The sequence below is a fragment of the Aphidius gifuensis genome, linkage group LG3, assembly GCF_014905175.1.
Source record: "Aphidius gifuensis isolate YNYX2018 linkage group LG3, ASM1490517v1, whole genome shotgun sequence".
Classification (NCBI taxonomy): domain Eukaryota; kingdom Metazoa; phylum Arthropoda; class Insecta; order Hymenoptera; family Braconidae; genus Aphidius; species Aphidius gifuensis.
In genome coordinates this window covers 7,144,510-7,153,963 of record NC_057790.1, presented here as the reverse complement: position 1 = coordinate 7,153,963, position 9,454 = coordinate 7,144,510, and the positions used below count along the sequence as shown (strand labels likewise).

Sequence of the window (9,454 nt, the reverse complement as noted above, 5' to 3'; positions counted from 1 at the left end):
CTATCGTATTTTTATAATACGATAGAAAATTAAAAATTTCATCGTTATCTATCTATACAATACATATTATTATTATTATTAATTTTTTTTTATATTTTAGATGACTTGACAAATGTATTATTACTTGTAACTGACGACAAAATTTTAAGATCCCAATATTCTACAAAAAATGTAAAATTATCAGAGTGTCAAATTGAGAATCGTAATATATCTTTTGAAGATTATAGCGATGTAGAAGATTTTACATCTTCTTGTGCAGATAATAATATTTATATTTTAAAATTCAAGCGAAATCCAATCAGTAAATATAATTTATTATTTAAATAATAATTTTTTTTTTTTTTTTTTTTTTTTTTTTTTATTCTTTAATTATTGTAAAAAAAAATTATTTTTTTTAGGACATGTACTTGATGTAATACACTATGATAGTAATAACAAATTTCAAAGAATTAATCAAATTAAGAATATGTTTGAAAATGCAACATTTATTGCATCAGACTATATGACAGGCAGAATATATTGGACTGAGAGAGCCGACAGAAAATCGTCAATAAAATTTACAGATGAATCATTTGAAAAAACAGAAACCATTATTCAACCTGCCAGGGATATTTATATTAAAAAACTTCAAGTTTATCCAAAAGGCGGGTGAGTAAAGAAAAAAAACAACACTATATTAACAAATAACAACAAAAGCTGATAGATTAATTTTTCATCAATTATAATACATTAATCTTCATTATAAAAAAAAAAGAAAAACTAAATGATAACATGTACTTATATATAATATAAATAAGTCAATTATTTGCATAACTTTTTAATAATTCATTTTCATTTTTTTTTTTTTTTTTTTCCAGAAAAATATTTTTCTTATCTAATTATGGTCTTTGGTATACTTTTACTTCACCGAATAGTACTCCAAATTTACTATTTGAGTCAGAATTTTTACTTGGCATAACCGATTTGACTATTGATTATGTAACTGATAAATTGTGTTGGACTGCTAATTTCAATGAGGAGAATTATCACTTAGGTTAATATATCGATATTCAATATAGAAAAAAAATATATATATATATAAATTTATTTATTTTTAATTTTTAATTATATTTAGATTGTGTTGATATTGGTACTCTTGATCGTCCATTAAATACCAGTAAAATGGAGAGAATTGCAACAAGCTCAGATTCCTTTATCAGTTTAGCAGCATTTAATAATACATTCTATTGGACTGCATATGACGGCTATGCTGCGTGAGTTATAATATTTTTTTTTTATTTACTTATTTATTTATATTGAATAATATTATTTATTATTTTGTCAGGCCAAAATTGTATTTTAAAAATGGTAATGAAACAAATGCTGTTGTAAAAGCTGCCTTACAAGAAAAAAGTTTGGTATATATTGTTCCTTCAATTTGTTCATGTAAGTATTGAGAATTTATATTTTTTTATCTCTTTAATTTATATTTCTTATGACTCTTTTTTATTTTTTATTCAACTGCAGATGGTCAAAAGAATGATGAAAAAGTGTCTAAATTTAGTACTGAAATTGATTTACCACAACAAGTAAGTTTGATGATAATAATTATTTCAATAAATATATGATCTTGTGATACACTAAGTTTTATATAATTTAAAAATGAAAAAAAAAATCATAACATTATTCTGTTGAATATGAATTTTAAACTTAAAATAAATTTATAAATTATATATTTTTAAATTAAAAACGTGAAATTAATTTCTTTGTAAAATAGAATATACAATTGTTTTTTTTTTTTTTTTTTTTTTTTAAATTATATTGCAATCTCAATATTTAAATTTATTTTCAAATACATTATCTATTGTATAAATAATCTTCAACTTGATACATGGATAACTTATTGTTACTTATGTATATAAATATTTTTGTAAATTTTAATTATTCAAGAAAAAAAAAAAATTTATGAATTATTAATGGAAAAATATAAAAACTTAAAAATTGTAATGTATTAATTATTAAAACATAAATTTATAATTAATTTCAGAATCATGAGCAGCAGTTAGCATTATCCAACAAACAAAGTACGTAAAATTTTTCATTCTTACTAGAATAAATTTATGAGGAAAAAAAAAAAGCTAAAGTTTCATTATATACTTAATTCTATACAACACATTTATTATTATAATGATTTATTTTTTTTTTTTTATATTTTAGATAACTTGACAAATGTATTATTACTTGTAACTGACGACAAAATTTTAAGATCTCAATATTCTAAAAAAGATATAAACTTATTAGAGTGTCAAATTGAAAATCGTAATATATCTTTCGAAGATTATCGCTATGTAAAAGATTTTACTTCTACTTGTGCAGATAATAATATTTATATTTTGAAATACAACAATCACCAAAGTAAATATAATTTATTTTTTACAGATAAATATTTATTATTATATAATTTTTTTTTTGTCTTGTTTTTTTACTATTATAAATAAAAATTATTTATTTTGTAGAAAAAGTACTTGATGTAATACACTATCAAGAAAATTATGTATTTGAAAGAATTAATCAAGTTCCATTCATCTTTGATAATGCAAGATCAATTGCATCAGATTATATGACAAACAAAATATATTGGATTGAATATACTTCCCATATTATTGGTAGATATGCAATAAAAGTTACAGATGAATCATTCAAAAAAGCAGAATACATTATTCAACCTACTCATGAATTTGGTATAAAAAAATTTCAAGTTTATCCAAAAGGCGGGTGAGTAAAAAAACAAAAAAAAAATAATACTATAATTAACAAATAACAACATATAAGCTAATGGATCAATTTTTTGTTAATTATAATACTTTATATCTACATTAGAAAAAAAAAAGAATAACTAAATAATAACATGTACATATATGATGAATGTTCGAGTAAATCATTTTCATATCTTTTCAATAAATTATTTATTATTTTATTTAGCGAAATATTTTTCTTATCTGGTAATGCTCTTTGGTATACCTCTAATGCACTGAATAGTACTGCAAATTTACTATTTTTCCCTGAAGTACATTTTCGAGATATACTTGATTTTACTATTGATTATGTAACTGATAAATTGTGTTGGATTGCATTTTTCAATGACAACTCTTCTATATGTAAGTATAATTTTTTATTGATTATTCTATATTAAAAAATATATATATATATATATATATATATTAATTTATAAATTTTTAATTATTCAGTTTGTGTTGGTATTGGTACTTTTGTTCGTCCATTAAATCCAGTTGACATCGAAATAATTTCAACAATTCCAAATTCCGTTAATAATTTTGTAGCATTTAATAATACATTTTATTGGACTGCAGTAGACAATGATTATATGTGAGTTATAATATTCATTTTTTATTTTATATAAATAAATGCAATTATTGTTTCGTTTTTAAATAATATTCTTTATTCTTTTGTCAGTGAAAAATTGTATTTTAAAAATGGTAAGAAGGCAGATCCTGTTAAGAAAGCTGACTTACGAGAATATGGTTTATTATCTATTGTTCCTTCAATTTGTCCATGTGAGTATTATCAACTGATTTTTTTTCTTATTCATTTTTAAATGTATATTTATTATTTATCAAATTGATAAAATTTTTTTTAATAATTAAACATAATTAATTTACATTCAACAGCTGCTCTAAAGGAGGATGTAAAAAAAAACAAAGTCGTTCCTTACTTGGGTATTGAAATTGATAATCTACCACAACAAGTAAGTTTTATAATGATACTATTATTACATTTATAATTTATATACATTAGTTTTACAGTTTAAAAAAATAATAATAATAATAACATTATTTTGTTGACTATAAATATCAAACTAAAAATATATATTATAATTTATAAATTATATTTTTAAATCGAAAACGTGGCATTATTTTTTCTATTAAATTTTTTTTTTTTATTCAAATGATATTGTGGTCTAAATATTTAAATTTATTTTTAAATATTTTTCGTATAATTAATATTTTTTTTGTCAATTATAATTATCATATTTATGTAGCTATAAAACGTGGAAAGCGATGACTTTTTTTTTTTTTTTCCAATACATATATCAATAATTTACAATGTAACAGCTATTATTTTTTACCATTGATTGATCAAGTCAACAAATTATAAATAATTAATACTTGAAAATTTTAATGCATTAATTTTTAAAATATAAATTTATAATAATTTCAGAATGATAAGCAGCCACCAGCATCATCTGATAACCAAAGTAAGTTACATTTTTCGTCTTAGTCTTATAGACTAAATTTTACAAGGAAAAAAAAAAATTAAAATTTAATATAATTATAATAATTTTGTTTTTTTTTTTTTTTAATATTTCAGATAACTCAACATATGTTTTATTAGCCCTAATTGGTGCAAGAAAAATTTTAACATCACAATATTCTACAGATGTAAACTTAGAGTATCAAATTGAAGGTCGTGGAAGTTATGATTACGTGACTGCTTTTACTTCTTCTTGTTTAGATAATAATATTTATATTTTAAAACACAACAATTCAAACGGAAAATGTAATTTAATTTTTTTTAAAAAAATTATCATTTATTTATTTGTCTTTTTACTCAATTTTTATAAACAAAAAAATTATTTATTTTTTAGCTTTAATGTATAATGAAGGACAAATGCTTGAAGTAATACGCTATAATAAAAATAACAAATTTGAAATAATCAATCAAAAGAAGGATATGTTTGATTATGCAACATCAATTGCATCAGACTATATGACAGGTAGAATATATTGGATTGAGTTAGTTCACAGGGAATTTTCAATAAAATTTACCGATGAATCATTTAAAAAAACAGAGACCATTACTCAACCTACTACTGAAATTAAGATGAAAAAACTTCAAGTTTATCCAAAAAGCGGGTGAGTAAAAAAAAAAAAAAATAAATATTACTATAATTAACAATATAAGCTAATGAATTAATTCTTTATTAATTATAATTTTATCTATATACAAAACAAAAAAAAAAAAAAAAAATTAATAATTTATTTTGATTTTTTTTCAGCAAAATATTTTTCTTATCTAGTGATCAACGTCTTTGGTATACTTCTACTTCACCAAATAGTACTGCAAATTTACTATTTCCGTCTAAAAAATTTAAAAGCATACTTGCTTTGACTATTGATTACATAACTGATAAATTGTGTTGGATTGATTATTACAATGGAAAGTCTCAATTTGGTAGGTATCTTTTATTATAACACAAATATTAAATATAAAAAAAAAAAAAATATAATAAATTTTTAATTTTCAATTATTCAGATTGTATTGTCATTGGTACTCTTGATCGTTCATTAAATCCAGTTGACATCGAAACAATGTCAACAATTCCAAATCTCGTTAATAATTTTGTAGCATTTAATAATACATTTTATTGGACTGCAGTAGACAATGATTATATGTGAGTTATAATATTCATTTTTTATTTTATATAAATAAATGCAATTATTGTTTCGTTTTTAAATAATATTCTTTATTCTTTTGTCAGTCAAAAATTGTATTTTAAAAATGGTAAGAAGGCAGATCCTGTTAAAAAAGCTGACTTACGAGAATATGGTTTATTATCAATTGTTCCTTCAATTTGTCCATGTGAGTATCAAAAATTTATATTTTTTTTCATCAATTTTTAATGTATTTATTTTAATTTATAATATTTTTTGCAATTTTTTATGTTTATTTAGCTAAAGCTGCTTAAAAGAAGGTAGAAACAGGTAGAAAAGAACTAAGAATTCAAGGAGCATGATTTGTTTAATTAAAAAAAAAATTTTTTAATTTCTTACAACAATGAATTATTCTCAATTAATTTAACAATATTTTAAAACAATATAAAGAAAAAATTTTTTAAAAAATTATGTTTATTCTATAAAAAAATATTCATCTAGCCAATAATAATTATTAGTATTAAAAAAAAAAAAAAAAAACAAATAATTAAATATACTTGTTAAATCTGTCAATAATAAAAAAATTAAATTTCAATGAAATCAGCATCATTAGCATAAAAATAAACGTCTTAAATATTTGTTTATCAAAAAAAAATAAATTTTTTTTTAAATTTACTTTTACAATTTGAAAATTAAAATTAATAATAATAACAGTAATAGTTAGTTCAAGTACACGTTTACCAGTACAAATAAATAAATAATAAAGGAATGATTCAAATGATGAGTTGATTATAAATTAATAAATTACACAGAAAGGAAAAATAAAAAAAAATTTTAATCTATAGTAAATAGTAATAATATTTATTTATTTTTATTAATGATTTATATTTAATTTCCTTTTTAAATGAATATTTTTATTTGTATTTTTCTAAAATTTATTTATAACTTAAGAATATTTTCTTCAAATAATATTCAGCACTTTCTTTATTGAATTTGGTGTTGACTTTTATATACTCGATGTGATTTTCATTCACAATTTATTTCATTATTACTATTTTTTTTTAAATATAATATTTCCATTGATATCGCTAGGCGATTATTATTTTTTTACAATTTTATTTCACATATTTTTATTTCATAGAAAGGCTGCTCTTCGACACAAAGTTGTTAGTTTTTTTTTTCAGATAAAATTAATTTTTTTTGATTTTGTGTTACAATCGTTTTCAAAAAATGTTTGATTTGGATAGTTTTTTTTTTTTATTTGAGCAAACTATGATATTTTTTTGATGATTTTATTTTGATCATATAAAGAGTTCGATTATTCTCAAAACTAACAAACATAAAAAGAATTTTGCATCGTTGATTTTACCTGGTGAAAATTTTATTTTGATTGAAAAGTATAGATTATTCAAATTGCAAATACTGCTTGACACATTAACTTAATTTATTATTTTGATGATATTATTAGCTAAATTATACATACTAAATTGTTCTGAGCAATTGATATCTATTTGGAGGGATTTTTTATCAAGTTTTTTTGGAATAAATGTACAATTTTTTTTTTTTTTTTTTTTTTTTTTTTATCTTTATTTAAAGTCGCATTAACAACTGTGGTCATGAGCGACTTAGTACATTATTTTAAAAAATAGTAAGCAAGAAAATGATGAGTTACATAGGTTGTTGTATTACTTTTTTAGTTTTTTTTTTTTTTTTTTTAAATATCAATTTTACTATTTTTTATAAATTTTATTAGGTTTGGGAATTCTTTTTTCTCAGAAAGTAGAGTCTTGATGTTTGTTGGTAGTCCAAGTGCGTTTCTGTGTGTTGAAAAATGATTACAGACTGTTAATAAGTGTGTAACAGTGAGTGATTCATTGCAGTGTTGACATACCGGTGGTTCAGTATTGTTCATCAGGTATTCATGTGTTGTTCTTGTGTGTCCAATTCTGAGCCTGGTGATGATACATTGGTCTTTTCTATTACTACATGATTCAGTATTTTCCCAGATATTGTTTCTCACTTGGTGTAATTTCGTGTTTGTATTAGTCCACAGGTTATTCCAGCAACTTAAACTTATTTTTTTGATGAGTCTTTTGAATTCTTGTGGTGTTAGTGGTTCATCAAGTCTCATCAAACCAGTTGTTGTAGCTTTTTTGGCTTCTACGTCAGCTGTTTCATTTATAATTTACAATTATTTTATAATATTCACTCGACAGTTACAACTATCATCTCAATTAATTTAATTACACTCGAATTCATCTTTTTGTTTCAATTTCCAAACCATATTTGTTCTGTTTTTTTTTTCTTAAAAAACCAAGCACTTTTTTTTCATTGTAACTTTTCTTTCGACAATTATTTTCAGGTCAATTTTTTTCCATTCAAGATTTTTATTAATTTTTAAAATTACATACCAATATATTTATTCATATTTTTCAAATATTTTTTTGATGACTCAGTCAGGTATGATGCAAGACTAAAACTATAATAAAATTTAGTTCTATTTTTTTTTACAAAACAATTTTTTTCAGCCCTAAAAAAGTAACACTCAGATGTATACTCAATTAGGCCAAGCAAATAAAATATTTTCAAATTTTTCTGAAATTGTTGGTGAGTAGCAAAAAAATGACGTCAGTAACATAGTTCAAAAAGGAAAATGTAGGGGCGCTTTTAATGTATAATGCATAGAGTGGGTATAAGCAGAGTGAAGCCATAGATGATTTTTATCTCGGAAGTGACGAAAACCTCTTATACTCGCTCCATACGGCGAGCACAAAATGTCGGACTAATGGGACCTCGGTGGCTTCACTCTGCTTATACCCACTCTAATAATGCATAGAGTGAGTATAACCTGAACCCGCTGTTGGCGTCACTCTGCTTACCCACTCTAATAAAGCATAAAGTGGAAGCTTATCCCCCTTCTAATAATGCATATTGCATGCTATCATGGAGTTTAATAACAACTCCATGCATGAAACTAAAGATGTACATATGTATGAATAGATATCCGTCGTCAATATTATAAACAATTATAAAAGTGTGTAGGCTTGAAACTTTATTTAGGAAGAACCTGGCGGGGTCAAGTATAAAATTTTGTCAAAAGTTAAGACCATTCATATGGGTCAATGATTTTTAAAGAATTTAGTACTTACTACTTTTGTACTTGACTTTTTTAATATTCTCGTTTTTTGTATGTTTAAAAAAAATAATAATAATAATTTCGAATACTTGACTTTCCTTTTTGTACAAAAATTTATTTTTGTTTTTTGTTTGATCCGCTATTGTCTGCAATATTCTCACGTAAAGTCAATCTTCCATTTACCTAAAAAAAATAAAAAAATAAATAAATATTAAAAATATACAAAAATTTATTAAAAAATAATTTTATGAATAAAAAACAATATAATAATTACATTTGCATTTACTTCTGGCACTGTGTAATTCCCATATTATTCAACCATACACACGGCACGATCATCGAAATTTTTTACCGAATCATTTCTCCACCAATTATTTCGAATACCATTTGCATCAAAATAAATTCCCTTGTTATCAAAAGCATGTCCTATTTCATGACCTATTAATCTTCCAATTGTACCGTAATTTACGGAGTTTAATGAATTATTATTTATAAAGAAAACGTTTCGATAAACAGGTGAAAGAACTATAATGGGAAAAAAAAAAATAAAAACCAATGAAATTTTCATTAAGATTTGTAAACTATATAAATGATATATTAATAATATAATAATATTACTTATAATATTTTTTGTGGGAACATTATATGCATTGTAGTCAAGCATATAAATTGTCCCCAATAAGCCCAGAAACTTGTATCGCGTTCTGTGTTAATATAATTTGTTGATTGAATATATCTATTTGAATATTTTGATCAATGTAAATATCACCATTAAAAAATTTTAAACGTCCATAAAATTCATCAATTATTGAATTATTTAGAAACTCTTTTGGACATTCAATGAAATATTTTAGGGATTCAACTTTTTCAATAGCTTTTTTCTTTG

General features: G+C 22.3%; 1 long non-coding RNA gene across 1 annotated transcript; it reads left to right on the top strand.

The window, feature by feature from the left end:
- Nucleotides 1-5,175: 5,175 nt before the first annotated feature.
- Nucleotides 5,176-5,452, top strand: LOC122851795. Its single transcript, XR_006373744.1, has 2 exons — nt 5,176-5,232; nt 5,314-5,452. It is a non-coding gene; the product is annotated as an uncharacterized LOC122851795 (long non-coding RNA).
- Nucleotides 5,453-9,454: the final 4,002 nt, after the last annotated feature.